At 41.1% G+C, this 25,763-nt stretch overlaps 1 protein-coding gene across 2 annotated transcripts in view; it reads right to left on the bottom strand.

Moving 5' to 3' along the window:
• JAK1 (Janus kinase 1) overlaps positions 1–25,763 on the bottom strand; it is a 235,464-nt gene that overhangs the window by 163,022 nt on the left and 46,679 nt on the right. The window contains exons 2-3 of one of the 2 annotated variants that reach the window (XM_063654603.1): positions 24,714–24,800; positions 8,015–8,520 (exon numbers count right to left, since the gene is read on the bottom strand). The gene's annotated coding sequence lies outside the window, so the exon portion shown is untranslated. The remainder of the gene's footprint in view (positions 1–8,014; positions 8,521–24,713; positions 24,801–25,763) is intronic. The other variant, XM_054484157.2, reaches the window with a different exon arrangement.

Below are 25,763 nucleotides of genomic sequence, written 5' to 3'. Positions count from 1 at the left end.
TCTCCTAGTGTTATCTATATTTTAGGCTGTTGATAAATGTTCTATAATTCTGGTGCTATGAAAAGGCAGAATAAAGGAAAATAAAACCTGTTGGCTGCTAATCATTTACAATCAGATCATTGACTCAACCAATTAACCAATTACACTTAAAGTTAAAGCCCATTTGCAACCTACTGCCAGGATTAGGAGATTGATAGATTTTTAGCACAAAGGCTTATGCTCAAAACTCCATTAGCAGTAATGGGAACTATGCCCATTAGGCCCATCGAGAGATGAGAGTTGAATGTGATCTATAATCTATCTTGCTTAATGTCATCAGTTTCCCTATAGCCGCTTCAAACAATCAGACGCCAGTGAAATGCCCTAAATGGAACTAATAGCATTGAATTACGAGAATATTAAAACAGTTTATTTCAGTGAGGCTTTCCAACACAATAAGCCTGTAGGTATTTCAAAATCTTGACATGCTTGTGCTCGTTTTTTGTTTGTTTGTTTATTTAAGGAGGAAGGTAATCCTTTAATAATGAGAAAATACTGAAAGAGGATAATTTACATGACTATATCAGACAAACTATTTCCCCTAATACTTGAGCTTTTTGTTATATAAAAAGTGATCGGTTGAGCCTTATACATATTACAAAATCATTCACATTGCCTTTAGTTTACAAGAAATGAAGAAACCAAAAGAAAAGTGATATTGGCCTTTTGCTTTGTTTGTTTTTGAAACAGGGGTCTCTCTCTGTCACTCAGGCTGGAGTGCAGTGGCATGATCATGGCTCACTGCAGCCTCAACCTCCCTACTCTCAGGTGATCCTCTCACCTCAGCTTCCTGAGTAGCCGGGACTACAGCTGTGCGCCACCCCACCCAGCTAATTTTTATATTTTTTGTGGAGATGAGGTTTTGCCATATTGTCTAGGCTGGCCTTGAACTCCCTGGCTCAGGTAATCCACCCACCCATTTCGGCCATTGAAAGTGCTTGGGAGGCTGAGGTGGGCGGATCACGAGGTCAGGAGATTGAGACCATCCTGGCTAACGTGGTGAAACCCCGTCTCCACTAAAAAATACAACAAATTAGCCTGGGCGTGGTGGCGGGCGCCTGTGGTCCCAGCTACTCGGGAGGCTGAGGCAGGAGAATGGCGTGAACCCGGGAGGCGGAGTTTGCAGTGAGCCGAGATCGCGCCACTGCACTCCAGCCTGGGCTACAGAGCAAGACTCTGTCTCAAAAAAAAAAAAAAGAAAGTGCTGGGATTATAGGCCTGAGCCACTGCGCCTGGCTGACATTGGGCTCTTTTTTTTTTCTTTCCTTCAAAATAATCATTGAAGATATTCTTTAGACAGTCACAAAACATAATGCTTGGTTAAAATTTTTCCAACCACATAAGCACAAAATATAATTTCTCCCTTATTCTTACCCCATATGCATTATCAACTCCTGTCACATCATCTTTTAAATACTTGATATCTGCCCTTTTCCTTCTAGTGCCATCATGCCCACCCTAGTTAAGGCTCCTTTAAAGCAGACTCAGACAGAGCCAATGACTTTCTAGTTGCTCTTCTTTAAATCTCTTGACACTTCAATCCAGTGTGCACATTCTGTAATGCATAGAATGTAAAATTTTTGAGAGCAGGAACTATGTCCTATATTTCCCCGTATTATAAATATAGTGATATTTCCTGAATTAAAAATGTAAACACATAATCGGATAATTACATTTGTAGAGAAAAAGAAACAAATCTGAAATTGGACTTTTCCTTCCACATTTGTGGTTATTGTATCTAACAGATGCATTCTAACAAAATGCATTCTGCATCATATAAATACAATACACATGGTTTGATTGACGGGTTACTTGCTTAGTCTGTTTAGAACAGAGATTGTAAACTTATAAAGATCAAATATGGCCCGCAGTGATTTTTTCCTAGCACATTGAAACATTTTTTAAACTGTTTGCCAACATTTAAAAATTGCTGATTTCACATAAAAATCAGGCTACACTTGAGAAATCTGAAGAACACTGGATTTTTAGACATCAGCTCAAGCTGAAGCTCACCTAAGATGGGAAAATCTAACAAAGCCGCAAACCCCAAAAGGGCTGCACTTCCAGTGCGATGATGAACAGGAAAGAAACCTGCTGCACAGAAAGGAGCAAGGAAACTTGCCCATCTGTATCTTGGCATTTGGTAGAGGAAATATGTATATTTCCTCTTTCAATAATTTATATCCAAAGTTGATACTCTCATGCACATGGGTTTGCAGGTCAATTCACCCACTTACGTAGTTAAAAACAAAAACAAACAAAAAGCCAAGGAGAGAGATTAATTTGGTCCTAGGTAAGTAGTTAACCTCAGGCAACTAGTAAAAGTAAACACAAATAATCTCTGAATGAATGTAACATCAATCTATGCCTCAAGTAATTTCTACAGATAAAATCCAAGGAATATAAACTCAGAGTCAAAATCCACAAAACATAAAAGTAAATGGCACAATGGGTAAAAATTAGAAGGAGGAGATGGTAAAAATCATACCTGCAGTCTTCAAATGTAGAATGACAAGACATAGAATATAAAATAAGAATGTTTAATATTAACGCACATGACAAATGTTATTTGAATACCTTCTATTTGCCAGGTATTGTTCTAAGCTTTAAGTATAAAGTGGCTAACAAAATAAACACCCTTGCTTTAAAGAAGGTTACATTTTAAGAAGGGGAGACAAATTACTTAATAAAAGATGTAGGATGGTAGGTGGTTAAAAAAAATCTAGAAGAGAGATATGGAGTATTATAATATGGGATATTTCACTGTCCTTAGAGCCACACGGGGATTAGCTTTGGGTATGAGAGATAACCTAGGAGTTCTGGACTTTTTGTGTGACTGACATAAACAAGGACAATGGCATAATGGGTTTATAATGGTTGCAGAGAGTGGTGGTATGAGTGTGGGAGTGTGGGGCTGTGGGGGACTGTTGTAGGGAGGAGTCTCTTCTCCAGAACATACAGAGTCCTGGGCCTCCCTCTTCATTCCTGACAATGCTTATGTGAAGGATAGAGAAGGAATGTTCTTCTCCAAGGCACAGGTTACCCCAGGGATCCCTCTTGTTTCCTGCTGATGGAAGCCCACAGCCATGAGAGAGCCTCTCATCTTATCTGTAAAACTTTTGTTTCAAGAAATAAAAGCCTGTAAATATGGTGAAGAAACAAACGACTATACAAACTTTTCCAAACAGATCTGAAATAGAACTTCTAGAAATAGAACAAAAAGATAGAAATTAAAAAGTCAAACAAGTTAAAAAGAAGATTGGATACAGCTGGAGAAAAAACTCATGAACTGGAAGTCAGATCCTAAAAAACTGTCCTAAATGCAGTCCAAAGAGTATGAAGAGATGCAAAATATGAAAAAGAGATTACAAGACTTGGATTATATATCAGAATGTCTTATACTTATGTAATCACAATTCTCCAAAGAGATAGAGAAAATGAGGGAGAGGAAATAGTAAAAGAGATAACAGCTGGGAATTTCCAAGCATTGTTGAAAGTAATTACTATACTTACCTGGTCACAGCAGGCATTTGAGTTTTTAACCCTTTGTACAAGTTTTTCTTAAGCTACCGTCCAGAAAAATGTCTTTCATTGAGTAGTACTTTATAGTTTACAAAGGGCTTTCACATATTAAAATCTATGTAACATGTTTTTAGACTCATTGAAAGTCTTGGATTTGTTTTCCTATTACAACAGGAAACTGAAGTAATCTCTGGCCATAAGATTAGTATTAAAGCCATTCTCTTTTAAGTGGAAAAAGAGAAGAGGATGTTGATATGGTTTGGCTGTTTCCCCACCCAAATCTCATCTTGAATTCCCACATGTCGTGGGAGGAACCCAGTGGGAGATAATTAAATCATGGGGGCGGGTCTTTTCCATGCTATTCTAGTGATAGTGAATAAGTCTCACCAGGTCTGATGGTTTTAAAAATGGGAGTTTCCCTGCACAAGCTCTCTCACTGCCTGCTGCCATCCATGTAAGATGTGACTTGTTCCTCCTTGCCTTCCACCATGATTGTGAGGCCTCCCCAGCCATGTGGAACTTTCAGACCAACTAAAACCTCTTCCTTTTGTAAATTGCCCAGTTTCAGGTATGTCTTTATCAGCCACGTGGAAATGGACTAATACAGATGTTTAGGACCAAACTTAACTAACAATAACTACAGCACTTAAGTGTGATGAACATGGTAGTAAATTTGATTGATTTTTCTGCAGTTTTCATTTCAATACTCTTTTGGGATATTTCCCTTGTAAATCTTCCTATCCTTTGTTTTCTCTCCTCAGGAATGATTTTTGGGGTCCACAGAAGACAGTGCCCTTCATTGGGTTAAGTGATGAGATCTAATTTCATCATGACCTTGAAGGCTCCATAAATCACTTTCTCCTGTTGCTATGTGAACAAAGTCCAAACCTTCTCAGCATGACATAATAGGCTGTTTCTTTGCCATATGTCACTGCCCTCCTTCTCAGCTCTACTCTCAGTGCAAGCACATAAGATAACTCACATGTGTCCATTTATTATAACACATACCCGGGCACCTTGTTTCTGTATAGGACATTCCCCTTGGCTCTCTCTTTGCCTTTCTCATCCTTCTTCGGTACTCCCCATTAACTTCCTCTCACTTCTCAATCTGTTGGTCTCAAGAAAGTCAGGCTGGGTGCAAAGGCTCATGGCTGTAATCCTAGCACTTTGGGAGGCCAAAGTGGGAGGATTGCTTGAGCCTAGGAGCTCGAGACCAGCCTGGGCAACATAGGGAGACTCCATCTCTACAACAGAAAAATTTTTAAATTAACTGGGTGTGGTGGCACATGCCTGTGGTCCCAGCTTCTTGGGAGGCTGAAGCAGGAGGATCACTTAAGCCAGGGAGGTCAAGGCTGCAGTGAACCATGATCACACCATTGCACTCCAGCCTGGGCAATAGAGTGAGACCCTCTCTTAAAAAAAAAAAAAAAAAAAAAAAAAGTCTACTGGTTCCTCAGGATCCTCCTCAAACTGGGTGGGCACCTGGCTGCCCAAAGCTTTCTCTTAACAGTATCTACGGCACCTTGAACTACAGTGTATTTTTTTCAGTCTGTGCTATAATGTATCCATCTCTATATTCTGGCATGTCTGGCATGTGATAGGCACTCAAGCAATTTTTGGTAAATAAACATTATAGAAAGTCTGGGAAAATACTGGGGGTTGGGGGAGAGAATCATAAGTCTTTTTTTTTTTTTTTTTAGATGGAGTCTCACTTTGTCGCCAGGCTGCAGTGCAGTGGCACGACCTTGGGTCACTGCAACCTCTGACTCCCTGATTCAAGCGATTCTCCTGCCTCAGCCTCCCGAGTAGCTGGGATTACAGGCACGTGTCACCACACCCAGCTAATTTTTGTATTTTCAGTAGAGACGGGTTTTACCATGTTGGGCAGGATGGTCTTGATCTCCTGATCTCGTGATCCGCCCACCTCAGCCATCATAAATCTTAAAAGATCACTGTAGGGCAATCCTTATTCCTGAACCCAGCAATACCACTTCCAGGAAATCTACCTATGCAAATAATTGAGAATGTGTTCAGGTATAGTTACAGCCAGGCAAGATGAGTCCTGCCTGTAATCCCAGATACTTGGGAGGCTGCGGTGGGAGGATCACCTGAGTCCAGGAGGTCAAGGCTGCAGTGAGCCATGATTGTGCCACTGCACTACAGCTTGGGTGAGAGAGACCCCATCTCTTAAAAAAAAAAAAAAAAAATTAACTACAAAGCTGCACACTCCGGTCCTGTTTAAATAACAATACTTCCAGACACAATTTTTAAGTTCTTCAATAGGGCTTTGGTTAAATAAATGTACAATGGAATACGAAGTAGTGATTTAAAAACATGTATGGAAAATATTTTTCCATGATATTTGATTCAAAGGAAAAAGGTGACAAAGCATTGTGTTCGATGTAATTACATATAATGCTACACATCAGATTGTTAACAGTGGTTTTCTGGGTGGTGGGATTTCCATTTATTTTCTGATTCTGGAAAAAATCTGATTTTTCTGCAATGAATAACAATTATTTTTGTGATTTTTAAAAAGGAGGTTTCTGTTTTTGGTGGGGGGGCGGTTGGATTTTTGTTTTGTTTCGTTTTTGAGATGGCGTCTCACTCTGTGGCCCAGGCTCGAGTGCGGTGGCGCCATGGAAGTTTTTGTTTCTAAAGAGTCCTTTCCTTTGGAGCTCCAACTCTACTAAGAGGCCATTCATATTCCCAACATTCCAGGGTGCCCAGGGGAAAGACCTGGCCAGTTATTTCAGCCTCAATACACAAAATGGAGCCTTGGAAAGGGAAAAACAGCTGCTCTAGTTGGGCAGTGATTATTAAAACCACCCAAAAATGGAGTGGATAATTTCCAAGATCTCATCATGTTAGAAAACTTTCATTCGCCGATTTCACTTTTCAAGTGAATCCTAAAGCCTATTTCCCTAATCTTCATAGTTTTGGACATTCCACAGCCCGACCCACGCGTTTATCTTTCACTGGGCTGCAGTGGTTCCCCTTGTTACCAAAAGGGGCCCAGCCTCCGCCAGCAGAGGCCTCCTGCGGAGCTGGGGGGGGGGGCGGGGGGAAGGCGGGGGGACTCTGGGCTGGGTCCCCTCTCCCTGTGCACTGGCTGGCGGCGAGTGCAGTGACTGATTTCCTCTGCTCGCCTTCCCGGAGGTCCCCGCCCACGCCACTGCCAAAGCTCGGAGGAAGTCACGTTAAGGCCCCAGAGCTGGTCTGAATCTTCCAGGAGGAAAAGAGGGGGTGGATGTGTGCGTGTGTGTGTGGTAGTGTGTGTGTTGTATGTCTAAGAGGTAGCAAGTGTGTTTGTGTGCGTGATATGTGTGCTTGAGAGGCAGCAAGTGTATGTGTTTTATGTGTGTTTGGGAGGTAGAAACTGTGTGTGGGGGGGTATGTGTGTCTGAAAGGCAGCAAGTGTGTATGTGTGTGGTATGTGTGTTTGAGGGGCAGCAAGTGTATGAGTGTGAGCGTGTGGTATGTGTGTTTGAGGGGTAGCAGGAACCCTAGCTTGGTGTCTGTCAGTAACTAGATGGTGATGCAGGTAAGTGATTTTCCCGTTGAGTGGATTAAATTCCTAGTCTGTCAGAGAAGGTGTTGACCTAGAATGACTGTGCAGGTCTCCTGTCCAGTGTTAAGGAGCATGAGTGCCCTGATGTCCCCAGGAGTGCTGCAAAAAGAGCGAAATGGCATATATCAGGCGTCCCCGAGATGCTGGCATCTATATTAAAACTATCTTATTTCATCTTCCAACTACTCCTTACAATAGGTGCCCCGATCCCAATACAAGATTGAAAACAGAGGCTCAGAGTCTGCGGAATGCTTTCCAATATGTATGTATACACACACACACACACACACGTATATATGTATGTGTGTATATATGTATGTGTATATATGCACATATATGTGTGTGTATGTATATATTTTACAGCCCATTTGGGCAAATGAGTGAGCCCCAGCCAGAAGCAAGCGCCCCCGCTGCCCCTGGGCAGTGGGCTCGGGACCGCCACGCACCGGTCCCATGTGTTACCTGTTCGCTGCTCACTGGAGTGAAAGCCATTTATGGCTGATCCAAGAGAAATATGAGCTAGTGGCATGTCGAGACAAACCTGGATTTGATTCGCAGCTCTGCCTTCTGTTTGACTACAAGCAAGTAACAAGCTTTTGGAGCCTGTTTCCTCACTTCTAAATGACGCTAATAATAGTATGTACGTCACAAGGATAGTGACATAAGTGATGAATGTGACCAAACTTGGATCACCAAGCCTGCACCCAGGGAGCGCTCAATAACGCAGCGCTGAGGAGTAGGCCGCCCGGGAGGGCTCCAGGTTTCAGCGCAGGCTCCCGCGGAGCCAGCTGGATGCGTCACCATCCGAAAGTGCGAGCCTGACCGGCGGCGGCGGAGGCGGGGGCGGGGGCACCGCGCAGTTGGAAGCCCGGGCGGTCTTACCGAAAGCGCGAGCCCAGACTTCCCCGCCGCGATCGATGTGGCCAGTCTGCGCCTGCCGCAGTTCCCGCTCGCACCCTGGCCCCTCGCAGACTCCCGGGAAAGCGCCGTGGCGGGCGGGCGGTCTCTGCCCCCGGGAGGGGACGCACGCACGCGCTGCTCCTTCCAGGTCCCGGCGGGGAAGCGATGCTTTCTTGGCCCGGGCTTGGGGCCAGCGGGCACTGGGCTGTCCGGCCGCGCCGTCTCGCCTCGCACGGCGTGAGACAACCTAGCTTTTTTTTTTTTTTTTAAGAAAAGCATTGGCACCATAGCAGCCTCCCCCGCTTCTTCCCCACTAGGACGCCCGCCTGACTCGCCCCGTTGCACAATTCTTACCGTGGAACAGCCGCGTGACTCGGCGGGAGCCCAAAAGTTTCCCAGGTTTCCTCAGCCTAGAAAAGCGTGGGTGGGTGTCCCGGCCCGGCTCCAGGCGCCCTTTAAGTTGTATTTCTTCGGGTAACTGGGTTGCCCTTTAAAATGCAGAGATTGCCCTTTAGAAAGAAAGAAAATCTCACGAGCTCGCTGGCCCGCCAGGTCTAGATTGGCGTCGGGTGACTGCAATGAAACGGGTTTCTTTTCCCATCTACATTTTCAGACGGTAAAAGTGTTTCGATTTGTTTGGGGGAGAAGTCAGGCGCTGGTTTTAAAGGAGGAAGGGGAATGATGCTTAAAAGCAGAGACACAATTTGGAGCTCTCCAAGAATCACAGTGTTTATTAACAATGATTGTGCTTAGTAGACACTGCGAAAATATCGAACGAATGAATATTTGGAGGAGGGATTTAAGTGGGTGTCTATAGGCCAACGCTTTCATTCTGCTGATGAGAAAACCTAGAGGTTAAGTGATTTGCCCAAAGTCACCTAGCTAATTAATGTGGAAGGCAGGAATGGAATCTGTCTCGTTTTGACTCCAAATTCTTGTTATGAGATGGGTGCGTTTTCCCCTCTTTATGGAAAAAAAAAATGCCTTCTGCAGTAATCTCTGTAAAGCCTTACTCCACTCCCTCTGTCTACGCATCTGAAGCAAACATACAAAACACAAAAGAAAACAGCAATCCCCAAATGCAATCCATGCACTCAAATAGGCTAAATTTGGCAATGCCAAAACAATATATTAACAAGGCATTTTAGTTCTTATTCCTATAAATAACACTTTTTTGTTTTGTTTTGTTTTTTGAGACGTATTCTCGCTCTGTCGCCCAGGCTGGAGTGCAGCGGCGCCATCTCAGCTCATTGCAACCTCTGCCTCCTGGGATCAACTGACTCTCCTGCCTCAGCCTCCCGAGTAGCTGGGATTACAAGTGTGCACCACCACGCCTGGCTAATTTTTGTATTTTAGTAGAGACGGGGTTTCACCATGTTGGCCAGGCTGGTTTCAAACTCCTGACCTCAGGTGATCCACCCGCCTCAGCCTCCCAAAGTGCTGGGATTACAGGCATGAGCCAACCTGCCTAGCCAAGAGTACTTTCTTATTCACACAAAATATGTAAAGAAAAGGAGGAAGAGGGAGGAGGAAAAACAGAATAAGCAAAACAGTGCTTCTCCAAGATGATATGGAAAATACCAAGCTCCCACTAACCTTACTTTTGTAAGTAAAGTGTTTGGTGCTCTGCATAGAAACTACTGGACTCGTGAGTGACCATCAGGGTTGATCTAAGATTGTCAGTTATTTCACTCAGGCTTTGACTGGATTTGTTGCTCATCTTTCAGAATAGACAGATGCAATCTGTGCAAACACAAGGGACTTCAATGACAATCTTACAAATAGCTAGACAGCTTGTTGTCTTTGACGTTTCTAGGCTGACCAACTATACCAAATGTCTGATTTAGGGACCAAAATTGCAAAACAAGTAGATGTGAAGATCAAAGGAATCAAGACTGTAAGTAGGGATCATGAGTAAAAATTCTTTTATGTGTTGTCTGTGATGTTTCCACAATAATAATTACAATATGGTTATAATAATATAATCCAAGTACAAGTTCTTATCCAGGAAGAAGCTGGGACTTCAAGTGACAAGCAGACCGGAAGACCAAATTGTGAAATGTCTCATTTCAGCCAAATACCTTCTGAAATGGAGACAATTCTCATCTTTAACTCTGCTATCTTCACTACCCTTTATTTCTGATATTGTGAAGGTGGGGATGTATACTAATGTCTAAAAATTTTTGAAATTCTAGGAGGCTAAATAGAATCTGCTAATTTTAGTTCGATAATCCACAATATTCGTGAAATCAAAGCATCATCTCCTATATTTTTCCCATATGGTGATTTCTAGTTTGTCATTATACCAGGCTACTGAATCTGAACTCAAGAAACAAACAAACAAACAAAAAGCATTTTATCAAACGAAAACTGTAAGACCAGCCTGGCCAACATGATGAAGCCCCATCTCTACTAAAAATACAAAAATTAGCAGGGCATGGTGGCACGCACCTATAATCCCAGCTACTAGGGAGGCTGAGGCAGAAGAATCACTTGAACCCAGGAGGTGGAAGTTGCAGTAAGCTGAGATCGTGCCATTGCTCTCTAGCCTGGGCAACAAGAGCAAAACGCCATCTCAAAAAAAAAAGTGAATTTTCTGTGGTTATTAGAGGCTGGGAAGGGTAGTGGGAGGGGAAGATGATGAGAGGTTACATAACAAATACAAATTTACAGCTGGATGAAAGGAATAAGTTCTAATGTTCTATAGCACTATAGGGTACATACGGGTAACAATAATTTAATGTATTTTTTTCCAAGAAGCTAGAAGAGAGAATTTTGAACGTTCACAACACAAATAAGTGATATATGTTCAAGGTGATGGATATACTAATTACCTAGATTTGATCATTGCACATTGTACACATGTACTGAAATATCATTGTATCCAATAAATATGTACTATGTCAACTAGAAATAAAAGGGAAAATCAATTAATTCTTTAAAAATATGTGAGTTATCTCCAATTGACCTATAGATTTGATTGCAATTCCAATTAATATCCCACCAGACTTTTTGATGGAACTTGACAACTTAATTATAAAATGTATATGGAAGTGCAAAGGGCCAGAATTAGCCAGGATGATCTTGCAGAAGAATAAGTTATAATAAGATGATCTTGCAGAAGAATAAGTTATAATAAGATGATCTTGCAGAAGAATAAGTTATAATAAGATGATCTTGCAGAAGAATAAGTTATAATAAGATGATCTTGCAGAAGAATAAGTTATAATAAGATGATCTTGCAGAAGAATAAGTTGCCATTCCAGATATTAAAATTTTAAAAGTCATAATAATTAAGATAAATATGATTTGTGAACTCTCATGCTGAGACACCAGTCACACCCATTTTAGGACATCTCACAATTAAATGTTTCACTAACCTTGATGTCCACACTAATATAGAAGTAAACAATAAATATGGGCTTTCTAAGCAAGAGAGATTTTATCTCTTCACATAAGTGTGAAGAAATAATACAGAAGTATCTGTTCCTTATAATGGAGAGTTGAGTTTGGTAAACTCAAATTGTATTTGGTAAACTAATTGATGAATCTCTTAAGGTTTTTTGAATAGTTCACTATGTCATAAACTTAGCTTTCCCATCCACACAGACTGAAATATTTTACAGGACAGTATCTGAATTTGAAAATATCTTTAGGTCTAGGTGATTTGTTTCATGGCTTTTCTTTAATTAAAATGGCTTCTATTCTTTCTTCTTTTTTATTTTTTAAAGATGTGGTCTTACTCTTTTGCCCAGCCTGGAGTGCAGTGGTACTCATGGCTTATTGTAACCTTGAGCTCCTGGGTTCAAGGGATCCTCCTGCCTCAGCCTCCTGAGTAGGTAGGACTACAGGTGCTTGCCACAATGCATGGCTAATTCGTTTATTTTTTGTAGAGATGGGGTCTTGCTGTGTTGCCCAGGCCGATCTTGAACACCTGGCCTCAAATAATCCTCCTGTCTTGGCCTCCCAAAGCACTGGGATTACAGGTATAAACCACCACACCCAGCCCAGTTTCCATTCTTAAAGGGGAACTCATATATCTGATTTCATATTTCCGTTTCTCAAACAGGGGTCTTATTTTGTTGTTTCAGTAGCAGGTACTTACCATATTAGCTGAACCTGTAGATTCACTGAATTATGCCTTATATATAAAATATTTGATCTTCATAATATTTACCCTGACTCATCCAGACATTATTAAATAGTAATGCACTCAATTTAATAAGCTAAGTAAGTTTTGTCATCTGCCTTAAAAAGTTCCATCTAAGATGATTAACATTTTTAAAAGGAAAAAAATGTTAATCCTTATCTTCCTTATCTACAGTTCCTGTTTGCCCAGTAATGTCAGATAATCATGATTTTGAAACAAAGTGATGAAAATGAGTAGTTTAAATTCCAACTGAGTGGACCTAATAGCCAAGCACACAAGTTTAGCCTGGGGCTTGGGTAGTCAAGGAAGCCTTCACAGATCAAAAGTAACTGGATAAGCGCTTAAAGGAAGACACACTCAGACTCACTTTTATGAATGTAAATAAGACAAAGACAGCTTCAGGAAGCCCATTATCTGACAGAACCCAAGGCAGGCCTGTAGGTGGGTTTCGGAAAGGAAGAAGATCCAGAGGCCATACTGGAGAAATAGCCAGACTTGGTCTCTTGTCTTCTCTCTGTAGGTCTGCCTTATTCTTGTTCTTTGTCAGGCAACTTTGGCTGTGTGTCTGGATCCCATGGATCAGATAACCACCACATCATTCCTGTGGTGACCCGGGTCTGGTCACCTGGAGAGACGCTGATCCCTACTCTTATTTCTTTCTTTCTTGTTTTTTGTTTTGTTTTGTTTTGTTTTGTTTTTTGAGATGGAGTTTCACGCTCTTGTTGCCCAGGCTGGAGTGCAATGGTGCAATCTCAGCTCACCGCAACCTCCACCTCTCACGTTCAAGCAATTCTCTTGCCTCAGCCTCCCAAGTAGCTGGGACTACAGGCGCATGCCACCACGCCCAGCTAATTTTTCTGTATTTTTAGTAGAGACAGGGTTTCTCCATGTTGGTCAGGCTAGTCTCAAACTCCTGACCTCAGGTGATCCGCCCAGCTTGGCCTCCCAAAGTGCTGGGATTACAGGTATGATTTTTTTTTCTTTTTGGGACAGAGTTTTGCTCTGTCATCCAGGCTGAAGTGCAACAGCATGATCTTGGCTCACTGCAACCTCCGCCTCCTGGGTTCAAGTGATTCTCCTGCCTCAGCCTCCTGAGTAAGTGGGGCTACAGGTGCACACTACCACACTCAGCTAATTTTTGTATTTTTAGTAGAGACAGGTTTTACCATGTTGTACAGGCTGGTCTCGAACTCCTCACCTCAGGTGATCTGCCTGCCTTGGCCTCCCAAAGTGTTGGGATTACAGGTGTGAGCCACCATGCCTGGCCTCTTATTTCTTATTTCTAAGTTCCCAGGGAATTTAGATTGTGATTAGCACAGCTTGAGTTTGGTGACAACCCCTGACCCAACCAATTGTGATTAGGGTGGGAATCCAGGAAGCCACCCCTATGGGATGGACAGACCACCCAATGATCACCCACTACAGAAGTGTAGGAGAGAAAAGCCCAGGGGAGCAGGAAAGCAAGGAGAAAAGCCCAGGCAAAAGCCTGAAGGCAGAAATGTGTATGGTGTGTCCTAGTAACATTGAGTAGGGCAATTTGCAGCTTGATACATATGGAGTTTATGCAAAAGTACTAAGAGATTAAATTGGAAAAATAGTTTGAGGTCACATTAAAGAAATTCCCGAATGTCAAACTAAAAGGTTTAAATTTTCTATGAACTTCTTTTTTTTTTTTTTTTTTTTTAAGAGACGGAGTCTCACTATATTTCTCAGGCTGGTCTTAAAATCCTGGCCTCAAGTGATCCTCCCACTACGGCCTCCCAAAGTTTGAAATTACAGGCATGAGCCAGCATGCCCCACTGACTTTTCCTTACAGCTGTACAGGTTCTTATAACAAGTCCCGTTCCCCTTCCCCTTTCCCTTCCCCTTCCCCTTCCCCTTTCCCTTCCCCTTCCCCTTCCCCTTCCCCTTCTCCTTCTTCTTCTTTTTTATGACAGGGTCTCACTCAGTTGCCCTGGCTGGAGTGCAGTGGCATGATCACAGCTCATTGCAGCCTCAACCTCCCTGGGTTCAAGTAATCCTCCCAACTCAGCCTCTCAAGTAGCTGGGGCTACAGGTGCATGCCACATGCCTGGCTAATTTTTAAATTTTTTGTAGAGACAGGGGTCTCCCTGTGTTGCCCAGGCTGGTCTCGAACTCCTGGGCTCAAGCAAACCTTCTGTCTTGGCCTCCAGAAGTGCTAGGATTACAGGCATGAGCCACTGCACCTGGCCCTTGTAATAAGTCTTAATTGAAAATATATTCACAAAATCTTTGAAGGTTAGGAAATATATTTAAATGCTTATGTTCACTACACAGTTGTTTATAATAAAATGTTAGAAACAACCTGAATGTCCACAGATAGAAGAATGGTTAAAGCATCTATGGTATAGCCATCCTACAGAATTTAATATTAAATTAAATTAAAAGGAATGATGTAAATCTATAATCACTAAGATGAAAAGATCTGTTAATTACAGAAAAAATCAAGTAGAATGATATGCATAGTTTGATTCCATTTATGTTAAAATATTTCAAAAATGCATAGCTTTTAAATAGGCAGAAACATTTCTAAAAGAACATTCATTTAGAGGAAACTGCTAAAGTGGTTTCCTCTGGGGAAGGAAGTGGAATTGATGAGCAGGTGGGGGTGGAGGTAAAGAGTGACATTTACATTTTATGACACATGTTATATGCTTAAAAAGAAAAAAGTACAAATGTATCATTAAAAATTAAATTACATTGGGAAACTTACTGGAAATGAAAAATAATTAAATTAGGAAGAAAGTTAATTCCATTTTCAATAAGAGAGGGAAAAGGACATGTACCTAGTTTCAAAATTAGAATAATAATACTGCCATTTCTGAAGTGGCTTGCAGTTTACAATTGATAACTAACACCTGCTATGATCCAGACACATGTTTAGCCTTTTACATATGCTAACTCGTTTAATTCTCACAAAGACCCTATCAGATAAATACTGTTATTCTCCCATCTTACTGATGAGGAAACTGAGGCACAGAGAGGAAGAGTTACTGGCCCATGGTCACATTGCCAGTAAGTGGCAGAGCTGGGATTCTGGCTCTTACATCTCAGGTCTTGATCCCTTTTGCTAAATTACACTTATGCAAAAGCATTTTTGTATTGACTCATGTGCCCCCAAGCACCTACTGCCCCCCATGTCACATGAGAGAAAACTAGGACCTCTATCTTAGTGTACTGCAATGGATTATTTTCATGTTCATGTACCCACTAGACTTTCGACTCCATCATTCGAGGAATCCCCATTTTGTTGCTGATATATCCTAGTTTTGTACTGTCTCAAAAAACAAACAAACAACAACCAACGAAAAACAAAAAACCAGCTTCCGATATCCAAAATAGGATTTTCATTGAAATAGTTACTTAGAAAGCCAGAAGAAAGGTGAGAAAATATATTTTCCAGATTCCTTTTACTACCACTGACATATTGAAGGTTATACCTGGTAAACTAGATCATAGTTTCTTTTATAGTATAAGGAGACACATTTTTTCACCTGTGATGACTAGACCATTGAGCTTGCTGTCCCAGGATGGAGCAAGAATAGGACGTTGAGGAAGTGGAATGTCTGAACCTCTTCCTGTTCTAGTGGATGGCAGGGAGAAGAAGGGGAGTGGAGTTAGGAAAACTAGGTAATGTAAAGTTCTCTTGATCCCAGGAGTAAATCCCAGGGAAGGAAGGTGTTTTAGACTGACTGAGGGGAAGGCTAAGGCCTGAAGCGCTTCTCTTCTATTTCCCATTTGGGATTCCAGAAGGAAATCGCTAGTTAAGGTGAGTCAGCAGTACAATTGGGTAGGCCCAGAAGAGGAAAGAGAGCAAAATAGAGTAGTCAGGAAAAGAGGGCCCAGTTTGGGCACCTGTTAGCTCCTGTGTGGTGTGAAAGGCACTCAGATGTTCCTGCATCTCTGGTGCAGAACACAGAACCTGGCTTAGCTGAGAGATAACAGCTCTGTCATGGGGAGGTTGAAGGGACCCCACAGCGAAGTGGAGAGGAAGTTGTTGAACAGAAGCTGTGGCAGAGACTCAAAGAGGCCTATAATGCTGGTGAGAACCATGGTGGCCTGAATCATCTGAGGTCTGAGGTCTGAGGTCCTGACCAAGTAGAGAAAAAGGACCATCCTAGGAAATACCCCAGCTACTGAGCAAAGATACCAACAGAAGACCATAAAGAGCACCCATGAGGCCTTAGTGAACACCAGTCCAGGAGCCAGCCTAGGGCAGCTCACCTCAGTCACCTGACTATAGAAACTGACAAACTAAGAATGTTAGATTGAAGATAGAGTATCAAATATTAAAATAATTATTAGAAATAATATTAGAAGTATCAAATAAGCAAACTAATAAGACAGTAAGGAATTAGCAGGACAAAATCTAAGGTATACTGAGTACTGAAGCCACTTTTGCCCTGAGGACATTTGCCAATAGAGCCAATTTGAGCCTCTATCTTCTAAGGAGGAAAGTACAAAAGAAAATTCACCAAATTAGCTAGGCATGATGGTGTGCACCTGTGGCCCCCAGCTACTGGGGAGGCTGAAGCAGGAGAATCACTTGAGCCCAGGAGTTCAAGGCTACACTGAGCCATGTTTGCGCCACACCACTGTACTCCAGCCTGAGTGACAGAGTAAGACCCTGTCTCAAAAAAAAAAGGCCAGGCGCAGTGGCTCACGCCTGTAATCCCAGCACTTGGGGAGGCCGAGGCGGGCAGATCACAAGGTCAGGAGATCAAGACCATCCTGACTAATACGGTGAAACCCCGTCTCTACTAAAAATACAAAACCGGTTTAGCTGGGCGTGGTGGCGAGCACCTGTAGTCCCAGCTACTCGGGAGGCTGAGGCAGGAGAATGGCGTGAACCTGGGAGGCACAGCTTGCAGGGAGCTGAGATTGCACCACTGCACTCTAGCCTGGGTGACAGAGTGAGACTCCGTCTCAAAAAAAAAAAAAAAAAGGCTGGTGCGGTGGCTCACGACTGTAATCCCAGCACTTTGGGGGGCTAAGGTGGGCTGGGAGGCTGAGGTGGGCAGATCACTTGAAGTCAGGAGTTTGAGACCAGCCTGGCCAACATGGTGAATCCCCGTCTCTACTAAAAATACAAAAAATTAGTTGGGAGTGCTGGCGTGCACCTGTAATCCCAGCTACTCGGGAGGTTGAGGCAGGAGAATCACTTGAATCAGCAGGCAGAGGCTGCGGTGAGCTGAGATCATGCCACTGCACTCCAGCCTGGGCAACAGAGCGAGACTCTGTCTAAAAAAAAAAAAAAAAAAACTGAAACAAAAAAAGAAAATCCATCAATAGAACTGGAATTCAAAGGCTACTTTTTCCCCAAATTTCTACCCTAAAGGGACTGCTGCTGACCAGTACAATGAGGAAACAATTTCATCTCTGAAAATTTGTAATCACTTGCTGGCATTATTAAAGTTATAACCACAGGGTGGTCCAAAACAATTCAAGCCACAAATTTCATTTAATTTGGTGCCATATTGGTGAAGTCCCTAGGAGTCAAAGGAACAAATACAAATCCATTTTGAGAAGATACCCTCATCCTGGGCCTCAATGTATTTACACAAATAATTTTTCAAGGTTAATAAGCAGTACTGGTTAAAAAACAACTAAGCATACATAATAAGCACCATGTATGAGAGCTAGAAGAAACGAAAGAGTAGAAACAGAGTCAGAAAGATTTCAGACACCAGAATTATCAGACACAGATTATAAAATTATGCCTACTATTGTTAAAGAAATAAAAGATGAGCCTGAAAATATCTTCAAAATACTGAAAACTACAAAAAGTGACAAACACATTTTTAAGAACAATAAAATTAAACTTCTAGAAATAAAATTTACCATTACTGAGATTGAGAGCAAAACAAAAATCAGCAGCTTAACAGCATATTAGATACAACTGAAAAGAGAATTAGAGAACAAGAAGATTGGGTCACAAGATTTTACAGAATGAAGCACAGAAATTTAAAGAAATACAATATATGAAAGAGAAATTAAAACTCATAGAAGATAGAGTGAGAAAGTCTAACATATTTAATTAGAGCACTAGAAGAAGAGAGATTATATGGCAGAAACAGTATTCGAAGAAATACTGACCTAAACTTTTCCAGAACCTATGAATGAAATTAATTCACATACTCAAGAGGCCAAACAAATCCCAGGAAGGGAGGTGGGCAGGAGAGAAGGAGAAGAAGAAAAAGAAGAAAGGAGGGAGGGAAAGGGAAAAAAGGAGAAGGAAAGAAGGAAGAAAGAAAAGAAAGAGAGAATGGGAGGGAGGGAAAGGAAAGGAAAGAAAGGAGAAAAAGAAAGAAAAATTCACACTCAAATTTATCACAATAAAACTAATGAACACCAAAGGAAAAAATTTGAGGTCAGGGAAAGTGTGGAGATCATTATCAAAGGAATGGCAGTGAGATGGACCACTGACTTCTCAGTAGCTGCAATGGAAGCCAAATGACAATAAAATAACACACTCCATGGGTTGAAAGAAAATAATCAATAATCTATTATTCTATTCTTAGTGAAAAAAAATCTTTCAAGAATGAGGGCATAGTATTAATATGTACATTTCCAAAAACAAGTAGAAACACAGAGACTTTGCTATTATCCAGATCTTTGTAAAAAGGAATTCAGAAGGGTGTCATTCTGGAAGAAAGAATTTGATCCTAGATGGATGCTCTGGGGTACAAGAAAGAATGAAGAGTAAAGAGAGTGGTAAATATGTGAATAAATCTAAACAATGCAAAATTTTGCATAACACAACATTAACAATGTCATATGAGATGAAAAAGTAAGATAAATATACAAAAATAAAAGCGTGCAAATTAAGAGAGTCAATGAAGTTAGTGTTTAGTTTTTGTGGTATTTAGCACAAGAACAACATTAGTGACTAACTTTTTACTTAATAGGTGATATATACATATAAACATGTTAGGCTAAACTCTAAAAAATAATAAAGACAGAATGTAGCCTATAAACTATTAGAGTTAAAAAAAGTAATAAAAATAATACAAAAAAGGAAGAGAAGAAGTATATAAAAGTGAAGCAAAGAGAAGGCAAAATGTAAAGTGATAGATTTAAAATATTAGTTACTAATAACAGTTAATTAAAATAAATAAAATGTAAATGGATTAAATACTTCAGTTAAAAGACAAAGCTTCTCAGACTGGAGAAAACTTATAGATATTCAAACAGGTTGAAATTTTAAAATGGAAATAGATCTACCCTGCAAATATAACTCCAAAAGAATTGGCATTCTTATGTTAATAGTACACAAAATAGACTTTAAGCCAAAAAGCATTATTGAAAACAATTTGGCAATTCCTCAAAAAGCTAAAAATAGCATTACCAAATGGCCCAGTAATGCCACTCCTAAGTATTATATATATATATATCTCAAAGAATTGAAAGCAGGGACTCAAACAGGTACTTGTATACCAATGTTCATTGTAGCATTATTTACAATGGTCAAAAGGTGGAAACAACCCATGTACCAAATAGATGTATGAATGAAATGTGGTATATACATACAATGGAATATTATTCAGACATAAAGAGGAGTGAAGTTCTAATAGATGCCCCAACATAGATAAACCTTGAAGACATATGCTAAGTGAAATAAGCTAGATGCAAAAGGACAAAATTGTATAACTGCACTGACATGAAATATCTCAAATAGGAAAATTCGTAGAAATGTAAAGTAGACTCAAGTTTGTCAGGGGCTGGGGAGAAGGGACCTGGGGAGTTTTTACTTACTAGTTACTGAGTTTCAGTTTGGGGTGATGAAAAAGTTTTGGAAATAGATAGCGATGGTAGTTGTATAACATTGTGGACCTAAGTAATGCCACTACATTGTACCCTTAAAAATGGTTTAAATGGGCTGAGCATGGTGGCTTATGCCTGTAACCCTAGCACTTTGGGAGGCCGAAGAGGGCAGATCACTTGAGCACCAGAATTTGAGACCAGCTTGGGCAACATAGTGAAATCCTGTCTCTAAAAAAATACAAAAATTAGCTGAGCATGATGGCATGTGCCTGTTGTCCCAACTACTCCGGATGCTAAGGTAGGAGGATCACTTCAACCTAGGAGGTTGACTGCACCACTGCACTCCAGCCTGGCAACAGAATAGGACCCTGTCTAAAAATAAATAAATAGGCTGGGTGCAGTGGCTCACGCCTGTAATCCCAACACTTTGGGAGGCTGAGGTGGGTGGATCACTTGAGGTCAGGAGTTAGAGACCAGCCTGGCCAAAGAGTGAAACCCTGTCTCTACTAAAAATACAAAAATTAGCTGTGCATGGTGGCAGGCGCCTGTAATCCCAGCTACCTAGAAGGCTGAGGCAGGAGAATTGCTTGAACCTGAGAGGCGGAGGTTGCAGTGAGCCGAGATCACGCCACTGCACTCCACCCTGGGCAACAGAGCAAGACTCCATCTCAAAAAAATAAGTAAATAAATAAAAACTTAAAATGGCAAATTTTACTATATACATTTTATCAGAATTTTAAAATTACAAAAATAATCACTTAACAGTACAATTTCAGCTTACTAGGAAAATATAAAAATTTTGAATTTAAAAGTACCTAGTAGTGCAGCCACAAATTATATAAGAGAAAAATCAGAAGATCCATATGGAGAAATAGACAAATCTACAATTATATGGGAAATTAAAAAATACATCTCTCGATAATTGATAGAACAAGAAGAAAAATCATTAAATAGGCCAGGAGTGGTGGCTCATACCTGTAATCCCAGCACTTTAGGAGGCCTCCGAGGCAGGTGAGTCACCTGAGCTTAGGAGTTCGAGACCAGCCTAGCCAACATGGCGAAACCCTGTACTACTAAAAATATAAAAATTAGCTGGGCATGGTGGCACAGCCTGTAGTCCCAGCTACTCGGGAGGATGAGGCATAATTGCTTGAACCCAGGAGGCGGAGGTTGTAGGGAGCTGAAATTGCGCCACTGCACTCCAGCCTGGGCAACAGAGAGAGACTCTGTTTCAAAAAAATAAAAATAAAAATAAATCATTAGAGGATTCAAACAATAATGATTAATAAAACTGATCTAATAGAGATTATATACATTTCATTCAACAACCGCAGAAAAAAATTCTGAAGTCCACACAGAATATTTCAAAAATGGACTCATACATAGTCATTAAAACAAGCCTCAACAGATATTAAAGGATTAATACAGAGGATGTTTTCTGACCTAAAGTGATCTAACTATAAATCAATAATAAAAAGGTAAACAGAGCATCTCCATGTTTGGAAAATTAAAACCATGCTTCTAAATAACTCATGAGTCAAATAAGAAATCATAGTGGAAAAAATTTTTAATCGTGAACTCTGCCTTTTTTTTTTTTTTTTTTTTGACAGATTCTCACTCTTGTCACCCAGGCTGGAGTTCAGTGGCAGGATCTCACTGCAAGCTCCACCTCCTGGGTTCAAGTGATTCTCCTGCCTCAGCCTCCCAAGTAGCTGGGATTACAGGTGTCTGCCACCAGGCCCGACTAATTTTTGTATTTTTAGTAGAGATGGGGTTTCATCATGTTGGCCAGGCTGGTCTCGAACTCCTGACCTCGGGTGATCCTCCCACCTCGGCCTCCCAAAGTGCTGGGATTACAGGTGTGAGCCACCGCACCTGGCTGTGAACTGTGCCTTTTTAAAATGTGTGAGTGACTTAAAAATTACTTCATATCAAAAACTTATAGGGTAATAGCTAAAAAGTGTTTACAGAGATGATTTATAGCCTTACATTTTATATTAGAAAAGAAAAAAGGCTAAAAGTAAGTAAGTCAAGCATCCGCCTCAGGATATTAGAAATAAACTGCAAGATAAACAGAAATAAAGAAGTAGGAAAGAGATAACAAATAAGAACAAAAATGTGTAAAATAGAAAAACTATGTAACAGGAACAATAAAGCCAATAGTTGATTCTTTGAGAAGACTAAAAAAGGTGTAAAATATTTGGTGAAACTAATGAGAGACACACATACACACACACAGAGGGAGAGAGAGAGAACACACACACACACACACGCTATCAGGAGTGAAAAAGGGATTATTACTCCAGATGTTGTACATACTGGAAAGATAATAAGAGGATATAATGAATGACTTAAAGCTAATCCATTTGACAAAGTACACTATATGGACTAATTTCCTCGGAGAAAAATCAACAAACCTTATAAAGATATTTTAAAAACATGAACATGATTCTGCTAAGACAGCATTTGAAAAAAATAATAAAGGCCGGGGCCGGCGGCTCAGGCCTGTAATCCCAGCACTTTGGGAGGCCGAGGTGGGCAGATCATGAGGTCGGGAGACCGAGACCATCCTGGCTAACATGGTGAAACCCTGTCTCTACTGAAAATACAAAAAAATTAGCTGGGCGTGGTGGCGGGCGCCTGTGGTCCCAGCTACTCGGGAGGCTGAGGCAGGACGATGGGGTGAACCCAGGAGGCGGAGCTTGCAGTGAGCCAAGATCGCGCCACTGCCCTCCAGCCTGGGGGACAGAGTGAGATTCCGTCTCAAAAAATAAAAATAATACAAAAAACAAAAACAAAAATCTCGAACAATCCTATGATCATTAAGTTGAATCGTTTACAGAAAATCCACAAAGAAAATTCCAGGACCAGAAGCCTTTCATATGAGTTCCACCAATCTTTTAAGGAACAACGTATTTTAATATCACATAAACACATACAACAGGGAACAACTCTCAAACTCATAAGACACTAAAATTCATGTGAAGACTATGTCAAAATAAAATTACAATCTAATTTGACCTATGGATGTATGTTGAAAAAACTCTGAAACAATATATTAGCAAACGGAATCCAGCAATACAAAAAGATAATAGAGAAAAGCAAGTTAAGTGTATCCTAGGAATACAAAATTGGTTTAATATTTGAAAATGAAACAATGTAATTTGTCATGTTAATAGAATAAAGGAGAGAACCCCTATGACCCCCCCCCCCAATATATTTAGGAAAAGTGAATGGTAAAATAAAAGTCAATATGTATTCTTAATTTTAAAAATCAGCAAACTTGAAATAAAAGAAAACATTTAAGTGAAATTGGGTACCTACAGAAAATCTATAGCAAATATCATGCAAAATAGCGAAATTGCTATGTCAGAAGATGCGAGGCCGGGCATGGTGGCTCACGCCTGTAATCCTAACACTTTGGGAGGCCAAGATGGGTGGATCACCTGAGACCGGGAGTTCAAGACCAGCCTGGCCAACATTATGAAACCCCATCTCTACTAAAAATTCAAAAATTAGCAGGGTATGGTGACAGGCACCTGTTCAAGTGATTCTCCTGCTTTAGCCCGGGAGGCAGAGGTTGCAGTGAGCCGAGATCATGCCACTGCACTCCAGCCTGGGTGACAGGGCGAGACTCTGTCTCAAAAAAAAAAAAAAAAGAAGAAGGCAGAGCGTGGTGGCTCACACCTGTAATCCTAGCACTTTGGGAGGCCAAGGCGGGCAGATCATCTGAGGTCGGGAGTTCAAGACCAGCCTGGCCAACATGGTGAAACCCCGTCTCTACTAAAAGTATAAAATTAGCCAGGCGTGCTGGTGCATGCCTGTAATCCTAGCTACATGGGAGGCTGAAGCAGAAGAATCGCTTGAACCCGGGAGGCGGAGGTTGCAGTGAGCTGAGATCACGCCATTGCACTCCAGCTTGGGCAAAAAGAGCAAAACTCCGTCTCAAAAAAAAAAAAAAAAAAAAGGTATGTATAACAGTAGTTCTGTTAGACAATGCCACACTCTTTCAAAGTGGTTGTGCTAATTTATACTCTCAGCAACAGCCTATGAGAACTCTCATCACCAATCCACATTATCACCAAAAGACTGTGAACCACTGTCCTAGAGAAACTCTTGCAATGTGTACTACAGACAAGTACAAGAATTTTCTTAGCATCATTGTTCTGAGTAGCTTGAAACTGGAAACGATTCACTGTGCTTCTGGGGAGGCAGCAATATTTTATATCTGGATCACAGTACTGGTTATGTAAATGTTCATTTTATAATTATTCAAACTGCACATATACGCTTTATGCACTTTTCTATATGTATTGCATATGTTTCATTTGAACTTCTATGAAGGCATTATATTCTTCAAAGAAACTTCACACACATTTTAATAAATCTTATCTGATTTTACAATTACCACTTGTGGTTCCTATAAGAAACTTGTCCATATTAGTTAGGGCTCCACTAGAAAAATTATTTATTTGTACAAATTTGGTAATTTGAGAAGAGTTTAATTTAAAAGGACCATCTACAAAGGTGTGGGCAGGGTTTAAGGAATTCAAATGTGGTAACAAAATACTCTAGAACTAGTAACTTGGGGTGCCTTTCCCACCCTTTGGGGCAGGGAAAGAAAGCCTTTATTAGGACCAGGAGATAGAGCTATGTGGAGAGAGCTGCTCAACTTGAGCTATGACCTCTAGTGGAAAGACAGAGCCAGTCCACACCACAGTGACCTCATACAAAGGGGATAAATACCTGATCTTGCTCTTCTCCCTTCCCTCTCCCGATCTTCTGTCTGTGCTCCTTGTTGCTGAACCCAACCGGAAGCCAGAAGACGAGAATCTGTGGATGTAATGCATTTAGGTCAACCACCCAGAGAACTCAGCAGAATGGAGCTGGGCAAAGAGTAGATCCGAAGTGATGAGAAGTTGTTCACATGTCCGTCTGAATCTAAAATGGTAGCCACTTCTAGTGTTTTTCTTTTAAAATACAAGGTTTGGGGAGATGGAGAAATGACCAAGAGATTTAAATTATAGCTGGTATAATCCCTGCTTCTGCAGCTGATGACAAGGCATACATTGGTACTCAAGGCTACCTTCTTCCACCTCCCACTTCTGTTCTTTACTTCCATTGGCACTTCAGCAGGATGTGTTTTACCTCTTTCCTTGTCCCAGGCTACTTGTCCCACAGTAAAGATGCTTTTGCCTATTTTCCAAAGTAGATTTGGAGAGACCCAAACTTCGTTGCATGTAGGATATGAGGCATTTATAATCTTGTCTTTATTGGGTGGCTGCACTTTTCCATTGACCAGAACACTGGGCCAAGGAATGCTAAGAAGTTGTTCATTGAATCCCTGAGTTCTAAACATAGCTCTCCCTGTCTATCCCCACTAGGTAACAGCAATCTAATTACTGCTGTTAAGGATATATCACCCCTTTTCTATATATTGGTTCTATGACCTGAGGAACCCCTAATGCCTGGGGGTAAGACTTAGCTTCCATTTCACTGGAGCCATGTCTATTATACTTCCCATTTTTTAGAAGAGGACACTAAAACCAAGAGAATTTGCAATATTTGCCTAAGAGTGCATAGTTAGTACAACAATGGAACTAGAAGCTCAGCCTCCTGACTTTCAGACTCATTGGCTTCCCACACACTGGAAGAGTACAGCTGTGTCTTATCACTGTAACAGGTGGACATGGGAAACAGCAATAACACAATGTTAGACTGTGATAAAGGTGACTCAAGGGAGGGAGAAATACACAGTAGCAGATGTCCTCTAAATATTAAGGCACAGTAGAGAAT

Source organism: Pongo pygmaeus, chromosome 1 (assembly GCF_028885625.2).
Source record: "Pongo pygmaeus isolate AG05252 chromosome 1, NHGRI_mPonPyg2-v2.0_pri, whole genome shotgun sequence".
Classification (NCBI taxonomy): domain Eukaryota; kingdom Metazoa; phylum Chordata; class Mammalia; order Primates; family Hominidae; genus Pongo; species Pongo pygmaeus.
This window is presented reverse-complemented; position numbering and strand designations above follow the sequence as displayed.